This window comes from Syngnathoides biaculeatus, chromosome 12, assembly GCF_019802595.1.
Source record: "Syngnathoides biaculeatus isolate LvHL_M chromosome 12, ASM1980259v1, whole genome shotgun sequence".
Lineage (NCBI taxonomy): Eukaryota > Metazoa > Chordata > Actinopteri > Syngnathiformes > Syngnathidae > Syngnathoides > Syngnathoides biaculeatus.
In genome coordinates this window covers 16,027,049-16,047,274 of record NC_084651.1, presented here as the reverse complement: position 1 = coordinate 16,047,274, position 20,226 = coordinate 16,027,049, and positions in this window count along the sequence as shown.

Below are 20,226 nucleotides of genomic sequence, written 5' to 3'. Positions count from 1 at the left end.
TTAATCAATTAATCTGAATGGAATTCTATTCGGTTTCACAGGGGTGGAATATTCTTTTTACCAAACAGATAAGAAGTACATTTTGTAGCTTCAGGCCTTCCACCTGGATGGATGGATGGATATGCATAGATGTTTACATGGAGATATAGAAAAGTGACACGAGCCACAACCCAAGACGCATGGTAAAATGTATATGTAGGTCAGTCTGTTAAAACAAAGACACTAACAGAGTTCATCCAGCTACTCCCTCGTTGCGTGAAGCTCTTTTTCCATACTGTGACACGGTGGTCCAAACAGCATTGAAATATTACAACCGCCTGGTTCATTAAACCTGTTAGTAACAAATCAGGGCTAAACAGGATGTCTGTCACCCTAATAACAGAGTAACTCAGGGTTAGGAATGGAAGGGAGAGAAACCCCTGACCATCATCCACCATACAGCAAAACATCTGACCACTAACATCTATTCATCACCAACTTCCCTCTTTCCCCTTCATGTTGTCAGAACTGGATCCTCTGCTCAGTAAGACAAATTACAACTGTGGTACGGACGTTTTCAACCACAGATAGCATGTGACTGTGCAAACGGGGATACAAAGACGAATCGGGAAACTTTTACTGAAACAAAACTGTTAAAACAAACTTTCATCTGTCTGGTTACCAGAATAGTTGTGCAATGTTTTTCTTTCTTTCTTTTTTTTTAACTCAATTTTTATGTCGTATTTGAAAAGTAAAACAGTAATACCTTGGTTTACTTTTACATGGATTTTTTTATTTATGTTGTTATTGTGATCATATTTCTGTTTACATGTTACGTGATACTGTATGTTAGGTGCATACATGTTCACCGATTTCAATTGGGATTGAATTGATTGAACATATATATATATATATATATATATATATATATATATATGCAGCATGGTGTCTCAGCTGGAAAGCATTGGCATCACAGTTCTGTGGCCCCGTGTTCAATCCTGGAGCCGCCTGTGTGGAGTTGCATGTTCTCCCCATGCCTGCGTGGGTTTTCTCCGGGCACTCCGGTTTTCTCCCACACCCCAAAAACATACAACATTAATTGGACACTCTAAATTGCCCCTAGGTGTGATTGTGAGTGCGGGCGTTTGTCTCAATGTGCCCCGCGATTGCCTGGCAACCAATTCAGGGTGTACCCCGCCTCCTTCCCGTTGACAGCTGGGATAGGCTCCAGCACTCCCCGCGACCCTTGTGAGGATAGGCAGCAAATAAAAAAATATATATATATGTTTTTGTTTTTTTTTTAAAGGGGGGGTGCATATACAACATTGATAAGTGAGGAACCAGTTCTGATTTAACTCCTCTCATGACATTTATACTCTCACTGTTTAAGGCCTTCTATCTCACTTTTGGCAACATTCACAAATATGTTCCATTGCATTGTTTTTTTAATGAAATTAACTACTGTTCTTTTACTTCTGGCTGCAGAGGGGTCACCGCATTGAGCTGATGGGAAGCTTTTATTAATTCTGTATGTTATGTATGATGAATTATGTATTTGATTTGATCATGCATGGACATGACCATAGGATTCCAGCAATTCTGGTTCAGGTCAAGATAGTAATGGAAGACCAGATTATGAAACCCTCTGTTATATAAAAGACAATTTAGGCATTGTCACATTAGGATTGGACATGAACATTGCAACACAGAACCATGATTATTGAACATTAAATTAAAAAAGAAAAACTGACTGCACAATTAAGAATAACACGGGGTTTGTATGTCATTCTTTGCACGTGTATTTTCATTTGCATGTCCATTTGAAAGCTCACTGCTCTCTGGCAGGGAATGAAAGTATTCCCTGGATCATCCCTGACGTTACCCAGCCACGTCCTGCCGTCTATCCTGTGGGCAATCATCTCCAGTCCTTGCTGGCGAGGCTAAGACCTGCTCATGGTTCTCTTGTTATGTGGGCTGCACTGAGGGCCAAAGCTAGTTGGATTCCCTGGCCCAATATCCCTCTTTGTCCTTGTCTCTACTGGCTGAGGACTGCCAGCTGGCTGTGGTATCCACTATGTGTGTGTGTGGTGAGTGGGTGTGTGAGTGTGTGTGCGTGTGTGTGTGTGTGTCACGTTACACACCCAAGAAAGAACTTGCACGCTTGACGTGCATCCTAAAGGATGTATTTTTTCCCCCTGTGAGCCCAAGCACATTGAAAAACAAATCCTCAAACTAAAGTATGTGTTAAATAATATACTGGTGAGAACTGGTAGTTATTCATCTCTAAATCCAAGACTTAATATGGCAAAGAGAGTAACATTATTTTCCATGTGTTGCTAGCTAAATAATGTGCAACGTGCAATGTGCAATGCTGATAAGTGAACCCCCCTGGACTTTTGGATCATTTAAAGGATAAAAAAAACCAACAGTGGCAACTTTAATACGCTGCAGTTTAGTTGAAGAATAGATAAGCAGTACAGTGTATAAGTATTAAAGAGTATTTCCCTTAAATGTTAATGTAGCTTGTTAATACATATGTTATGAATATCATTGCCACATTTAGTTTGGCTCTTCGGCAAGTGAAAGGTTTTCTGAGTTTGCCTCGGTATTTTGGCGGTTACAGTAATGTCTGAAAATTATAGCTCATTTATCACTGTGTAAATGTCAGCCGTGCACCACCTTATATTCAATTAACACAGCCTAACAATCGCTGAAAGCTTCGTGGGCTACAAGCGGTATTGGAGACGGGGAACGTCATCATTCTTGGATCGCTGAGTCTTTCGATGGGAACATGAGCAATCGATAGAGGCAAAATACTGTCAAGACTGAGCCTGTGTAAGAGGTGAAGCTGTGGCAATTAACACTGGTGTGCGATGTACGGCTGAGCTGAATAAATGCTTCGAACTTTCCCCTGGAGGAGGGACATGCGCACACACACTCACATTTTCCACCTGTTACAGGCTGTGGTGTGTAGAGTGCCTGTAGCCCGAGTGGCACACATTTACCATAACATTAATATTTGACACATACACATGTAACTCTCCAGAAACAAATATTTGCCTGCCTGTATGCACTCACAACATGAATCCAGTGAATTACTTTGGATCTGCAAACGAAACTACATAACTATATTGTACTTTTTCCAGGTCTACTCACAGCATTATTACTTGACTCTCAGCAGATAACTAGAGGCTGTTCCGTGGTCTTTTACCAGCCAGTGGATTTTAGTGAGTTTATAGATCCACGGTCTGGAATGCGCACTCTTTACCACTCTCCATGTGCTGTAGATTAGGCTCTTTGTTCTCTGCACTGATGCCAAAACACTCGCTCATTAATCACACTTTTTTACGACTCCCCTCTTCCACTAACCCTCCTCTGGCACAGCTACCAGGGTGTGAACTCTCAGCCCTGCAAAACCGCACTTTGCTGTTCGGATAACAGTTTGAAAGAAAAGTGGGTCAATGAAAAAAACAACAACACTGAAATCAGCAGAAATGCAAGACCACCTGGTACAGTAAAAGCGGCAAGGTTGCTTGTTGTACGGTACAATCATATATCACGACAGAATTTTAATGGCATAGTGGCCGCTGAGTGACAGCATTAGTAGTTTCTTAACAGCGCACACCATTTCATTGAATACATTTTAGGATCAACAGCAATATTATCAAATCATTGACTTGTTTTGCAAATGCTGTACCAAGTTTGCATCTTTTTTCCTCCCCGAAAACCAATGAGTGAGGGTCTTTTAGAGTGGCTGAAAACGGACTTGGAAAATGGAAATTAAAAAAAACATCAATTTTGAAAAGACCAATACTTCATCCACATATCAATTTTCTTAGCTGCTTATCCTCACAAGGAATGCGGGGAGTGCTGGAGCCTATCCCAGCTGTCAACGGGCTGGAGGCAGGGAACACCCTGAACTGGTTGTCAGCCAATCGCAGGGCTCGTAGAGACAAACAGCTGCACTCACAATCACACCTATGGCCAATTTAGAGTCTCCAATTAATGATGCATGTTTTGGGGATGTGGGAGGAAACCGGAATGCCCGGAGAAAACCCACGCAGGCACGGGTAGAACATGCTAACTCCACACAGGTGGGTCCAGGATTGAACCCGGGACCTCAGAACTTTGAGATCAACGCTTTCCAGCTGAGCCACTGTGCTGCCAAGACCAATACTAATAGACAAAAAATTCCTCAATTGAGTCTACAATCAGCGCCACGGTGGCGCAGATGTAGAGCATTGGCCTCACAGTTCTGAAGATCGGGGTTCAAATCCCAGCCACCCCTGTGTGGAGTTTACATTTCCTCCCCGTGCCTGTGTGGGTTTTTCTCCGGGCACTCCGGTTTCCTTCCACATCTCAAAAAACATGCAACATTGATTGGAGACTCTAAATTGCCCCTAGGTGTGATTGTGATTGCGACCGTTGTTTGTCTCCATGTGCCCTGTGATTAGCTGGCAACCAGTTCAGCGTGTACCCTGCCTCCTGCTCGAAGACAGCTGGAATTGGCTCCAGCATTCCTGCGACCCTAATGAGGATAAGCAGCTCAGAAAATGGATAGATGGTAGTGTAGCAAACTGGGCTATATGTCTGACTTAACAAAGATGTTGCCTGACAATGCCACTCTGGGTACTTCAACCAGGGAAATAGTATAGCAAAGGAGGGAGGGGAATCCTGCAACCAAATCACCGGCATCACCACCATCGGGCTTTAGAAACTAATATTTAATAGAGTCACACTAAAACCCCAAAATGAAGAAGCATATCAATAAACCAAACACACTTCAAATGAAGCTTCACAAAACAGATATGAACCATATACAATAGTTGCCTTTAAAAATATATGAATCAGTAGTCAATGCCAACAGGCTCAAGCAAGCAGTGGGATTGACTGCCATAAAACAACACGACACTCAGACTGGTTGTGTACTTTGCAAAAATAAAACAGCAATGTTTCCCGTGCTGCTGGCACTCTCATAGTACGCCTGTAAGAGTCACATGATACTACTCGTATCCAACCGGACCAAGTCGGGTCCTACCCGTGCATATCAGACAGGAAGAAAAGGACCCCACACTACCATTTCCATAGATAGTGCTAAAATTTGTAATGTGCATTTCCAAACTAGCGGAAGAAAAGACAACTATTAAAGCAGATTGCAAAGAAATACCGCGTAGATACATCACACGCAGGAGGGAAGGAAGCAAGAACCACAATCCCACATCTATTGGAAGTGGTAATGTTAATTTGCAAATATTAACACAAACAGGAGGAAACACCACCACAGCAGGAGAAATGTGGCACGAGCTGTGAAACCTACAGTGCTGTGAAAAAGTATTTGCCTGATTTCTCAGTTTTCTTTTGTTTTTTCATCTCTCACACAAAGTTTCAATTCATCAAACAAATTTTGATATCTACCCAAGGAAATAAAAAATTTAGTTTTCAGATGACAATTCAATTTATTAAGGCAAAAAAAATCTAAACCTTTCTGACCCTCCTTGAACTGTAAATTGAAGTACTGTAATTGCTAAATTTGTTAAATCACAAAGTCACAGTGACTAACCACAAATTTGCAAAAGATGAGTTTGCAAAAGGTTACAAAGCCATTTCCAAGGCTTTGGGGCTCCAGTGAACCACTGCCAGAGCCATCATCAACAGATGGCAAACCTTCCCAGGAGTGGACGACCAAGTAAAATTACTCCAAGAGTGCGACAACCACTCATCAAGGTGGTCACAAAAGAACCTCGAACAACATCTAAAGAGCTGCAGCCATCGCTGGCTTCAGTTAAGGTTCATGACTCTACTGTTAGAAAGACACTGGCCAAAAATAGCATCCAAGCGAGAGTTCCAAGGCGAAAAGCACCTGCTGTCAGCAAATAATACAAAGGCTCGTCTCAAATTTGCCCAAAACACATCTTGATGATCCTTAAGAATTTTGGAGAAACATTCTGTGGATTGACAAGTCAAAAATTTTACTTTTTGGAAGGTGTGCGCCCCATTACATCTGGCTTAAGAATTGCACAGTAGTTGATAAAATATAATGAAAGACAGCTAGTGTTGCCAAAGGAGTGACTAGCATTAAAAGCACAGATAGAAGAAATGGAGAAGCTACACGAGAATTACCCAGTCGAACCATGGCGGGTGACTTGCTCCTTCCCTTTTGAGTCCCTCCGATCCCATCATACTGTGACCAAAAAGGCAAATAATACACATTTAAATTGCTTCAAGTTTATGTATTTTTTTATTCTTTAAATACAGCGTGTACAAGTTTCAACATGAATAAGAATTAAAAGAGGAACTTGGAGGTTGGGAACGGGTTGAACTAATTTACATTATTTCCTATGGAAAATGTATGTGCACATGTGTTACTGCAAGCAAGGGTTATGCCACCAAATATTAAAGGTAACTGAAGTCATGTTGACATGTTGAAAAATGTCTGTTCCAATACTTTTGCTCACTTGAAAACTGTGCGGCTTCAAACAAAAGGTTTCTGGTTATACTAAATTACAAATGTTTCACTGTTTTATAAGACAGTTTTGCCAATGTTGACCCTGTCATGGATTGGCTGGATTACAATTGCCTTTAACTATGGGCAAAAACAGCTTTAGAATGTAAAGTACAGGCATTTTTCTTTCAACTACTTTCAGCACAACCCTCAAAAGGTATTGCAACGTTTTCAAAAAAGCTGCTGCAAGTTAAATATTTCGACTGGATGGACTGACAGATGGGGTGTGATACTAAACCTCAAAAAAAAATAATTTCTTCATTGGTTTATCCCATAGGCGGAAACCCTGAGGGATGAGATTTAAAACTACAACATCCAACAGGAGCTCGAGTTTGACTGTGTTGGAGGCCTGTGGACCAGAGCCTTGCTGGCTACCTTTGTTTCTAACTTTTCGCCCCCCCCCCCCCCGCCCCATGCCCCCTACACACACACTCCCACACAAGCATGCACCCATAGCCCATTTCCCAAAATATCTTGAAAGCAGACGCTTGCCTTTCGTTTCACTTCTACTCTCACAACCCCCCAGCCTCTTTGTCACAGCCTCACTCCCTGCCCCCACTCTGATATAGCCAATCATGAATTAGCATTTTCCTTAGATTTACCTTTTGTTTGTTGGTGCGACCCACTGCCACCCCCACCATCTCTATCCATTGGTATGTGGCCCTTATTTAATCGGCAGTGCACACTCAAATGCACCCCCCCCCAAAAAAAAACAAAAAAAACAGGCCAGTCAGGCTTTTGCTGGGATAGGGGGGCTTCACTTCTCATGAAGACACACACACACGGACACACGCGTAGAAACACAATCCCACTGGAAGCTTATTCTGTCACATTAATCGAAAGGCCTCATTAGCATGGCACCCTCATTTGGCTTCTGCGGTGCATTATAAGGCCAGGCAGGGGAGCTGGCGCCTCTCTTTTTGTCAGAGCTGGCTTTTAGAGATGCAAAATTTGATGCCGTTGCTACCCTCACTAGTACTTCAGTCCAGAACCCCTCCTTCCCCAAAGTCCTACAATGAACTCCATCTCAGAACAGCTTTCACACTTTCCGCCAAATCCCACTCTGGCTCCATATGTTTGTAGGAAGAACACTTGATCTATAAACCTATGCCAGGTCTGGGCAAGCCTTGTGCCAGTCCAGACTACCCATCTTCCCTCCCCCATCAGATGTTGTCGAAACTTGAGGTTATCCGATCCTAGTCACTCCAACCAAGTCACAAGGCTGTCAGCTGAGTCAGTTTTAGCACTCTGTCTGCCACCCAGACTGTGGTGGACTGTGCATAACACCGAACAAAAACAGGACGGCGTTTCCTGAGTTTAGTTTTCACAAAGTTCACCTAAATTCATGTTTAAAAGCAAAAGATAAACTTTGGGGAAACTTGTTAAGAGCAGTTAAACATCTACTGTAGATTAACAATCTGAGATGATTTGGACTGCGCATAGGCTCAACTCAGAGGTCATTCAATGATTACACAGTATGACACAATCTCAATATTATTTTTTAAACAAATATAAGAACTTGCCAAGAAAGCCTCAAGTAAAACTCACTTTCCACAGTGTCGTGGAAACTGAATTGAGACAGAGCTGTCGGACATGTACATGTGCGATCAATATTGTATGCAAGGTTAGCTCAAATATCAATTATTGAGCCCAACCAAGACAGATAAGAAGAGAATTAAAATTTAGCTTGAATTTAAATTGGATAGTGACATTGTGCAGCAGCTTGATGAATTGTTTGTTTACAGCAGTCATTGACCCAACTTTATTATCCATCCATCTATTTTCTTCACCGCTTATCCTCACAAGGGTCGCAGGGAGTGCTGGAGCCTGTCCCAGCTGTCAACGGGCAGGAGGTGGGGTACACCCTGAACTGGTTCCCAGCCAATCGCGGGGCACATTGACTCAAACAGCCGCACTCACAATCACACCTAGGGGCAATTTAGAGTGTCCAATTAATGTTGCATGTTTTTGGGATGTGGGAGGAAACCGGAGTGCCTGGAGGAAACCCACGCAGGCACGAGGAGAACATGGATGCTCCACACAGGAGACCTCAGAACTGTGAGGTCAACGCTTTACCAGCTGAGCCACCGTGGCGCCAAACTTCATCATATTTTAATTAAATATATTTAATAACATAAAAGATCTTTTAATTACTAATGGTATTAACGTTGTAATAGAGTCCCAAGTTTATTAAATGTGACTTTTCACCTCATCAGTTAAAGTACATTTCACGGTGTTTTGCGTGCCTAAAAAGGGCTGCTGATTTTATACATTCTCCACCAGTTTTATTAATACTATAAAATAGACGTGGTTTGTATTTGAACTGTATATTTGTTAACAAACTTGTACCGATGCTGCTACAAGTTGTATTTACCTATATATAGAAATTGTATCATACAACAATACCTCAACAGTGCTTTCCGAAAACCCATTAAAGTGCTCATTGAAAGGAAGCTTCTTTGCTTTGCAATGTTTCTCTTTGAATATCAGTAAGCTCTATTGTCCATTCCCTCAAACCCCTAAAAAAACGAGCACTCTCCCACAATTCACCCACATCTGACATGGCTGACCTTTGTGTCAACCTCCTGCACCCTAGCCTGTGACCTCTTTGCCAAACGGTGGGGTCAAGGTACCATTTCTCTTTGACCACTGCATCATGGGAAACGCGGAGAGCAGTGAAAGAGACAGAGGGGTGGGGTCACATCCCCAATCAGTGATGTAAAACAGAGCCATTGTCAGTGGGGCAGAGAAAAAAATGATTAATGCAACAGAGTGTTTGTTTGAGACATGAAAGGGGAGAAAAGGGGAGGAGAAAGAGCCTGTGAGAGAGGGAGAGGGAGCGAGGGAGAGAGAAGGGCAAAAGAAGACTGAGGGCATGAGAAGGTTTGTGACGTGTTACAGAGTCTGTTCAGTGTCTAGGAGAGGAAATCTGCTGTGTGGGGGAGGGGGGGTTGCATTGGAAGAGGGACAGGAACTGATGAAGTGTAGCTGGAGTGTGTGTTGAAGGAGGGGGTGCTGGAAATATGTTATGTAACCTCCTCTCCAGGGGGAAAAAAAGTGAAGCTCGGGTCAGTGAGGGAGGAGGGAAGATGAGAGGAGGAATGTCACGCCCAAGAAAAAAATAAGAATATCCTGAGTTGTGATCTCTGTTTATGAGTCTGCAGTGGCTTATATCTATCCATTTGTTTACCTCCTTTGCCAGGTCATTGTCAACTGTCATACTCTTCTTGCTTGAAGAGCCACGATACAAACTTTTCTCTCCTACTAAAGAAATATCCCATGTATACCTTGCTTTTTAATTAAGTCATAGCTATCATAATCAAACAACTTGAAACTGAAGTGTAAAATGTCTTAAATGGGCCATGAAAAACATGGATTGTGTCAGATATCACCAACTAATTTCCCCCTGCATGTGTTGAAATACATTTTTACATTCTCAACAAACAATGTAATATTAATAATGTGTATCTCAATGCCTTAGACAGCAGCTTTTTATCATTGATTAGCTCGGGCACATAAGGACGCCTTGCAAGGCCCTTAAAAGAGTCACTGTGAATTGAGGGGAGTGTAAGCGCCCGCGCACCCGCGCGCCATCGCACTCGCGCATTGCAATCTGCACAGTTGAGCACGAAAAATCACACGCGTAAAATTTGTTATGAATACAAATACATACAGTAAATATTGAAAGACGTCACTTATTTTGTGCATTCTTGAGTAATGTTCCCTCTAAGATGCGCAACTGCGCACTTGTCGCACATGCTCAGCGCCCATGAAAACTGATCTAGCGCAGTGAACCACAGCCTGATGGCTTTTTTATTTTTTATTATTAATTTTTTTTTTTACATGGAAGCACACGGTTCAGCTCAGCCTACTTCTACTTCCTAGTCTACCTGACACCCCTCTGCTCTTAGTTACAAACAGAACACACACCCACAACTTTATATCTGCGGGCATGACTGACCACACCCGTATATTTTTCAAATGTGAGTGACTGCCTTAAAATGATGTATTTTTTAAAAATGTCTTCATGGCACATCCTTCCCACGAATAAATATTTCATTCCAAACCAAACAATTTCACCGTTGCACAGTATGTCTTGAGTGCCTACATACAGTTGTTGAAGTGTTATTTTCTAAATAGCTCTGTTGAGCATAAAAATTGACTAGAAAAAATACACATTAGTTACTTTGTATGAAGAGAAGGTGACAAATGTAAACAGTCCATGATAGTGAACGACCGCGAGCATGTCACATGAAAAAACACACGTGCATGACAACATGATTGTCAGATTATTTTAGCATTTGGCAAAGTTACATAAAAATGGTGGTTGGCCAGTGGCCTCCCACAGTTTTGCAGGTGTGATACAACACAGGAAGGGGTGAGGGAGTGGGGGATGGGAGACGTTTTGATAACAATGATGGGTATATTTTAATCAACACTGACGTTTCCCATTAAATAATCATTGGTTAGCTAACCACTGGCAGTCACTTGGATGTTTTAATTCCCACCTTGTCATGACAATGTTATATGACTTAGTCAGACTCAACTCAGATCTCATAAACTGCCAAAATATGAACTGACTTGGGCTTTTCTCTAAAGTCTGCATGCATGATGGAACACATTATTTGGCCATGGACTGTCCACATCTTGCCAAAGCAAGCCGTTGGGATCCAGCCCTCTTTTCTCTGAATGAGCCCTCGTGTGTCGCATTTTGACACTCTTTTATGATGTGGATGTGTAAAAAGTGTGATGAAAAAATGATTCAAACTCCAGGGTCCGGGGGGGGGGGGGGGGGGGGGGGGGGCTTTGATTACAGTTAAACCACGGGTTGTATTGAATTACTGCTCTTGGGTGGTGTCACATTATTGAGGGATGTGTAATGTGATGTTTCATCCCTCAGGGGTTACGGTTAGGGTTAGTACATTGTTACAAAGAAACACAATTATATAATTTTGGTTTCTCTTTGTAATCCTTTTGAATCCAGCACGACGACTCGCGCTCTATTGTCATTTTTCAGATGTTTCAAGTGCACGTGAATCAATAACATGAGCATATGCTTTCGAAGAGCACTGCAGGCTTTTTAAAGTTTCTGCTGGCTGAACAAAACCCCAATCAAACGCAAAAGGCTGCTTTTATTACCCTTTGACAATTCATGATTTTGTGTGTTGCACACATGCTATATTCCACTAAGATATGTTCCCGCAATTTTTCATACGGCTTATCCTCACTAGGGTTGGGGGCATGCTGGAGCCTATCCCATCTGACTTTGCGCAATCAATGGGGTACACCCTGATTCAGTTGCTAGCCAATCCCAGGGCACACAGAAACAAAACAACCATCCACACTTACATTCACACCTATGAGCAATTTAGAGTCTTCAATTAACCAACCACACGTGTTTGGGATACAGGAGAAAACCGGAGTACCTGGAGTGAACCCACGTAAGCACGGGGAGAACATACAAACTCCCCTCTGAACTGTAAACCTGTTGTCGTAACTAGTCATTATATAATATTCGCAAAAATAATTAGAAACATTTGGCATACAACTGGAATGGTGACATTGAAAAAAAAATACCTTTGGTCACAAGTGACTTTTTAAAACCTGGGTTCTCCTTGCACAGTTTAATAAGCGCTTCAAGTTTTCACGGCAAAAGTTCAACAGACATTTGTCACAGAACGTCAGGGTCAACGCTATAGAGGGATGGTGGGAATAGAACGGTCGCACAAAAACCATTAACATCTCAGTTCAAGCACATATGTCCAAAATGTCTTTGATGGTATATTCCTTCCTTCCTTTTGCCAGTCACGCCTTAAAGTGTAGTTCTAAAAAAGCAAAAGTTGTAAAAAGGGTTTGCCAAGCGGTCATCTTGGATTCATTAAAAGAGTGCAATGCAGGAGGGGAGAGAGAGTGGAGTCCCATCAGTTTCTGTATGCTCGAACATGACAAGTGAGGAGAGTCTGGCTGTGAGTGTGTGTGTGTGTGTGTGTGTGTGTGTGTGTGTGTGTGTGTGTGTGTGTGTGTGTGTGTGTGTGTGTGTGTGTGTGTGTGTGTGTGTGTGTGAAGGCTGGACTCTTTATTACTCTGAGCTGAGCTTCACGGCCCATAATTAATGGTTTCTGATGGAGGTGGAGTGGGACAATGGGAGCTTTTCAGCAGGACCAAGGGGCCCTCATCCTGGACCCATACTGGCCCGTCCGTCCTGCAGGCACATTGTTTTCCCGCTTTAACTTTTGCCAGCTGGGCCATGAGGAAAACTCCAAAACAAATTGTCCAGACACACTACTTCCACTGGTGTCTGTGCAGTTGTGGATGCGCAAATAAAATCTCATTTACTTTACTTACCTTTATAATAAGACCATAGCCTCTTATTTTTTCATTTACAGATCTCTCCAAGATAAAACTAATGGGTTTCACAATTCATTAACGTGATTCATATGGGGTGATGTTAAGGCGTGTTTACCTCCATCCTTGGATGATTTAAAGTGTGACTGATTTGGACCATTCTGAAACTATTCTAAATGTGCAGTGTGATTCAGCTCATGAGCCTTTTTTTTTTTTCAAATGCGTGGAACAAACACAAGGGGTCTGTATTGAGTAGCGTATACAAATGTGCTGCCAGTCGTCATCACTCATGACTCAGGCTCCTACAGCCTTCTGCTTTCTGTCTGAGCCTGCCTACTGATGGCTCATTATGTAACACCATTACCTTTTTCCCCCCCTTTCTGATGTTATTTTGCTTGGGTTTTAAAATATGTTTTCTGTGTCCTACTGCTTCCCCTGGTACCATATGTATCACAAACACAGAAATGTATCACTGAAGTGGACTTTTCCCACGCATTGATGTTTAAAATGAAGAATTTTAAATGCAGGATTTCAGCCATGGCAAAAATATATATATCTGATGTTAGGTCATATGTCTTCATATTTTTTTGCAGCATGGATGACAATAATTTCACGGATCAGCCAAGATCAGGATTTGGGGTGTGGTTAAACACCATAAAGAGCAACATTAATCCGAGATTGTCCCTCCATCCGGCCATCCATTCTCCATACCGCTAAACTTGTTCAGTGTAAGCTGGAGTGGGCGGTATACTGAATATCCCAATTGATGGGCCAAAAGGTGGATTGGACATACAAAGATGGAAAATCACAGTCACATTCACACCATGAAGAGAATTTACCACAGTTCCCTCAGTGATGTCATTTTCATTTTGTATTGATCTTCCTACTTATTACAGCTTTACTTCTAACTTAGTTCTTTCTCTACGTATTCACACCGTTCCTACTGTGTATTGGTCTCGTTGTACCCTGTGGAGCACAATCTACGGCCTGGGGTCCTTTTGCGTTCCGGGGGGTGTTTGTGGCCTTCACTTGAACGCGCCGGTACCCCGACCTTGCAGGACCACCCATCGTGAGTACCCAACGTGGCATTGCCTGGGTGCCGCGTTTTTTGCAGCCCAGGATTTGTTTGCGGCCCTTACTTTGCCACACCACTACACTGAACTACCAACCTGCCAGTACCCCAACACACCCCAACATTATGCAGGGTGTGCCATCCGCAACCTATGGCCTGCGGGCTGGGGACCCTGACATGCAAGTCTCTCCAGCGTGTGCTGGGTCATCCTCGGGGTCTCTTTCCAGTGGGACATGCCCGGAACACCTCACAAGGGAGGCATCTGGGAGGCATCCGGATAAGATGCCCCAGCCACCTCATCTGGCTCCTCTCAATGTGGAGGAGCAGAAACTCGACACTGAGCCCCGCCCAGATGACCGATCTTCTCACCCTAACTCTAAGGGAGAGCCCAGACACCCTGCAGAGGAAACTCATTTCGGCCGCCACTGTTTTAAAGATACAAAATGATATTACGTATTGCAAATAGACAATTCAGTTCTCATTGTAACTCAAACAATAATGAACATTGATATTGTCATGTAGAACAACTGATAAAATATATTCTAAACAGACTCAACAAACAGTCTCGCCACAAAAATTGCACTTAAAATAACATCTGCCACATAGGCATAGTCATTAATGCCTTAACGGGGCATATACTGCCAATCATTTTTCCGGGTGTTTAAGAAAAAGTGCTAAGTAGCAACATTATCAACAAACCAAATACATAAAAGTAACCTGTTTTGATTCAAAGGTTGTACTACTTTTCAAAAGTCTGCAACTTTTATTTGAATAATGCTTTGTCAATATGTTCAATGGCTACATCTCTTATGATATTATGCTTCACTGTATAAAATGTGAGCATAGGTGCAGCGTATACGCTATAACGTTTGTATTTGGATTGTTGGTCAAAGTGTTTGGTACACTCTTGCGTAAACCGTCGAGACGTTCAACTTCTTGGGAATTAGTCTCACAGGACTTGAAGTGGGAGACTAAAATCAACTCCATCCTCAAAAGGCCCAGCGACCGATGTACTTCTTGTGGCTTCTGAGGAAGACCGAGTTCTACACAACAATGATCAAATCAGTACAGTGTACCTCTATTACAGTCTGGTTTGGGGCTGGCACAAAACGGGACAAACTCCAACTGGAATGGACAATTAAAACTGCTGCGTGGGACCACGCTACCCACCCTTGAGGACTTGCACACAACTCGATCGAAGACGAGAGCAGGCAGGATCCTATCAGACACTCCGCATCCTGAGCATCAGCTCTTCCAGGTCCCATGTTCTACATGTCACATACATTTTGTGTTGTATGAGGCTATGTCATGTGCATAGAACAGGAACATTGCAATAATGTTGCATGTATGAGATCGGAATTACTTATAGTGAGAAGGGAAACAGGGTGGGACCTCGAGTCCCTTAATCTGCCCTGTGGAAACATTAATCCCATCACTGTGCAAGGGAGCAAGAGCCCCAGGATTTGTAAGCACACTGGCCACAGTCATCTGAAGAAGTTCCCTGTTGGTCTTTGAAGTGGGCATTGACCTTCTGTTATTGGTTTTCCTGAGGTGTAGCAGTAGCAGCAGTAGTCATAGGCTGCGTTTATCTCATTATACAAACTGAAACATTTCCAGTGGGTGCTCCAACTGAATATCATCTGGGTAGTGATGTCAGGGCAGAGTGCAGTTGATGTATATGAATTCAACAAGCAAATAGTGATTGCATTAGTAATCAATCTGTATTTGAAGATTGCCTTTGATTTTCTGGAACAGTGATAATACGGAAAAAAAAATAGAATATTGATAATAATTACTTGACCATATTACTGCAAATGTTGCACATGAACACCAACATTTCAATTCAATTTACCTCAGGGCAGGCACTTTTGTAGTGGTTAGTGGAGTAAGTATGTCTGCCCCACAGTCAAGAAGTCCAGGGTTCTTGAATTGAAGACTCTAAAATGATCCGTTTGTGCGAATGAGAGTGAGAATGGTTGTTTGTTTTTATGCTGTGCGAATGGCTGGTGACCCCTCGAGAGTGTACCCAGTTGGGTCACCCAGTACCCAAATGAGAAACAGCAAAAACGAATGGATGGATGTTTGCCTCCACCAAAGTTGCAACCTTTCATTCATGTGTGGCTTTATTAAAACGTGCAATATGAGCTCTTCCACAACATCAGTTGCACAGCAGACAGGGCAGTTAGCCTCACAGTCGATAGCCGTATGTCGTTGGGTGATGAGGGCGAGGAGAAAAAAAAAATCCTCCAAAGGGACCGGTGCACAATCATGTGGCCACAGAGGCGCCTTGTCCCACTGAATTCCAAAGGAGGGAAAATTGTCCTGGTAGTGCAGCAAGTGGCCATGAAACTGTGAAAGATGACACAAATTTGAATGACAGCTGGGAGGCCGTTTTAACAGCTTTAACAATTCTGAGAAAGTTTTCTACAAGGTTTACAAGTGCAGCTTTGACAATTTACAATAATTTTTCCAAAAATACATTTGTGAGGTTACACACTGATGTTGAACAAGAAGAGGTGGCTCTCAATCTCTGATATTGTAACCCGGTTAAAAGTTGGTACAGGTAAAATTTCAGTATAATAGAGTAGCAATTAGATTATAGGTTTTCTATATGCAATGTGGTGGAATATCTGTTAAACTGCTGACTGTATTTTCTTTTGGAGGGTTTTGTATTTAAATGTGTTTGATTCATTTGTGAAAAAGAAATACTTTTGTTTGTCATTTTATTGTTGAAACCATTGTTTAAGAAGGATAGGAAGTGACGTGTTGAGGAGATCCGGAAAAGAGAGAGAAAAAAAAGGCTAGACAAGTCCAAGGTACGAGTGGTTGTCGAGGGCAATGAAAGGACAAACAAAGTGAACGGTGGACATTTATCAAAAGTTGATCGACGGGTTCAACAATGACTGTTGAAAGTTCAACTTGGATAGTGTGTCGTTTGAGTGGACTACTCAAATCACGGCGTACCATTGTGGAGTTAGCCGCTACCACAGGGGCTAAGTGCATGCATGGGACTTGGCTTGGGCGCTAGCAACCAGCTAACGCTAGCTAGCCAGGTCTGTGTATTGGACCACGAAGGAGAGGACAAGGGTGCTAGCGTCGAGCTAACGTGGCTAGTGAGGCTGTGTTTGGACTTCAAGGAAAAAAAGGGACGAGGACCATGGGGACGCCGGACATAGGAAAAATCACCTTCACCTTTCTTCACTCCTGCCTTGGGAAGCACCGCAGTGACATTAGGGTTTGAATTTTGTTTGCTTGCTGGCTATATTCATATTTGTTTCATCATCCCCTTCAAACACTCTCATACATGTTTTTCTGAACCTTGATTTGTGCACTGGTGGATATTGGAACAGGAAGGGGCCATCACTAAACTGTTTCCACAAAGTTGGAAATGTTAAAATAAATCCAATAAATTCCAGTGAACAGGGATTACCCCTTCATGTTCCAACAGGTCTGTGCACAAAGAAAAGTACATAAAGACATAGATGAGAGAATTACGTCTGGATGAACTTGACTGGCCTGCACATAGTCCTGCCCTCAACCTGATAGACCAACATTGGTTTGATTTTGTGCAGATAGCGAGCCAGGCCCTCTCGTCTGACATCAGTGTGTGACCTCACAAATATGCTCCTGGAAGAATGGGCAACAAATCCCATGAACTCACTCCTTAACTCTGTTGAAAGGCTTACCACAAGAGTTGAAGGTGTTTTAGCTACACAGAGTAAGCCAACATTATATTAACCCAGATGAATTTAAAGCGGGATATCACTTCAAATCATATATGAGTCAAAGGGGGTGAGCAAGTACTTTTGGCAGAACTGTACTTTTTGTTTCTTTATTTATTCATTGATTTTGCGACTACAGTGATTGGCTGACGACCAGCTCAGGGCAAACCCCGGGTCTCACCTGAATAATAGCTGGTTTAGGCTAAAGCATGCCTGCATCCCTAGTGAGGATAAGTAGTAGAGAAAACGTATGGATGGCTTTTCCAAGTAGTTAATTTTTTTCTGTGATGACTCAAATTTACAGTTTTTTTTGGGGGGGGATCCGTTTACCTAATTGCTCGGCATCGTGATGAGACTTGTTCAAGTGTGCTATAAGCCACATGAGTATGGAAAAAATAGAAACAGTAGTTTGTGATATGTAGTACACTACTAGATCCTTTCATGCCTCCCAAAAAAAAAAAAAAAACGAGCAAGCCTTTCTGAAAATATTAATCTATACCAAGTATTATCATCACTTTAAAGCTCATTTAAAAGTCTCAGTTGCATTGTGTTTGGTTTTTTAGTGTATTTTATGTTATATTTGAAGGTAAAAAAATTACTGATGCTTTGAGAAATTGTTATATCAACGGTTGTGAGTGTCCTTTATTAAGGCCTGAAGATGAATGCTTGTGTGTAGTATTGGCTGCATGTACATTATCTGCAGCTACATGTCTGCCTTCCCATTATGTGACGATGTGTTAGCCAATCTGGGGGAGGCTTGGGCTCTCTGTGGCAGCAGGCCTCAACCTGTGTATGTGTGAGTGTGTGTGCAACTCAGTGTGTGCGTGTGTTCTTTATCAAAAATTAAGCCACTGGTTGAACAGCATCAACAGGTGTGAGCCTGTGAGGGATTGGGGGAAATGAGGGGAAGTGTTTTGAACATAGTAATTTCAAACATGAAAGTCCAACAGATTAAGAACATTTCTCAATGAACAATTGCAAGAAATAAAAGATTTCATCATCTCTGGTCCATAATATCATCAAAAGAACCATAGAATCTGGAGAAATATCTCCATGTAAGCGGCAAGGCCGAAAACCACCATTGATGCCTTTTTTGACATTTGATCCCTCAGGACACCCTGCATCGAAAAGGGGCATCATTGTGGAAACGTTGTCTCTAGTACACTTCAGCAAACCATTGTCAGTTAACACTGTTCAAATCATAGATTTAAAAATGCAAGTTAAAACTCTGTGATGCAAAGCTAAATCCATATACTGGCAACTCCAAGGCACACTGCTGGCACCTCTGGGCCCGAGCTCATATGTGATAGACTCACGCAAAGTGGAAAGTGTGCTGTGGCCTGACGAGTCCACACTTCAAATTCTTTTTGAAAATCATCAGACCAGCCATATTATCAGCGCAAAGTTCAAAGACCAGCATCATTGATGGTATAAGGCTGTATTCGTGCCCATGGGATGGGTAACTTGCACATTTGTGAAGACATCATTCATGCTGATATGTACATACAGGTTTCGGAGCAACATATGCTGCCATCCAAGCAATATCCTTTGCATGGACATCGTTAATATCAATTGGACAATACAAAAACACCTTACAGTACGCAGGTGTTATAAAAGTGTGGTTTTGTAGTAAAAGAGTGTGAGCAGTAGACTGGGCTGAAGGAACTATGTATTTCATTGAAAATTTGCAAAAACAGAAAATATGATAGTGGAGACACTGGACTGTGGAACACCTTAAATTGTACATCAAGCAAGAACGGAAACGAAATCCACATGAAAAGCTTGAACAATTAAGTGTCCTGAGTTCCCAAACTCTTAGGGAGTATTGTTAAAAGGAAAGGTGATGCAACAAAGTGGTAAAAAATGCCTGTGTCCCAGATTTTTGGTAACACGTTGGAAGCATCCGATTTAAAATTAGTGATTATTGAAATGCAAAAAAAAAAAAATAAAGCATTAGTTTAAACTAGAACTTTAAACCGATCTGATCAGTTTGATCAGTATTTGCTGATAATTACCATTTTATGCTGATTACTTTAATGTCAATGTCAATCAATGACATCATTGATCGCCTCTGTAAAAGACATTTACTCCGTGTCACCATCGTGAACAGTATACTTGAATCTGAAAGTTAGCTTATTTTTAACCTTGTTGCGTGTCTTCAGACAGACTACTGTAAATATCTGATAGCAAATAAAGATACTTTTAGAAAAAAACGTGTTGATGGTGTAAGACACACAACACGTAATGCTAGGATCAAAAGACAAGACACATTTGGTCTTTCTCGATTCCACTATGTCAGACTATGTCCGACCTAACTGAAATAACAACTTGTATTCCGATACCACCACATCCTGTCTTTTATGATCACTATATATATATATAATATATATATATATATATATATATATATATATACACATATATATATCACAGTGTGTGTGTGGGGGGGGGGAGTGTTGTAGTGTGAATGTGTTTTTGTGTGTTTGGATTAAAAACACACGGAAATAGCGCTGAGCATCAGACAAGGCTGTGTTTACCTGAACCTCTAAGGGCTTTTGTGGGATCCACTTCCTTCTCAGTCTCTAACTAGGTTGGAGCTTCTTCCT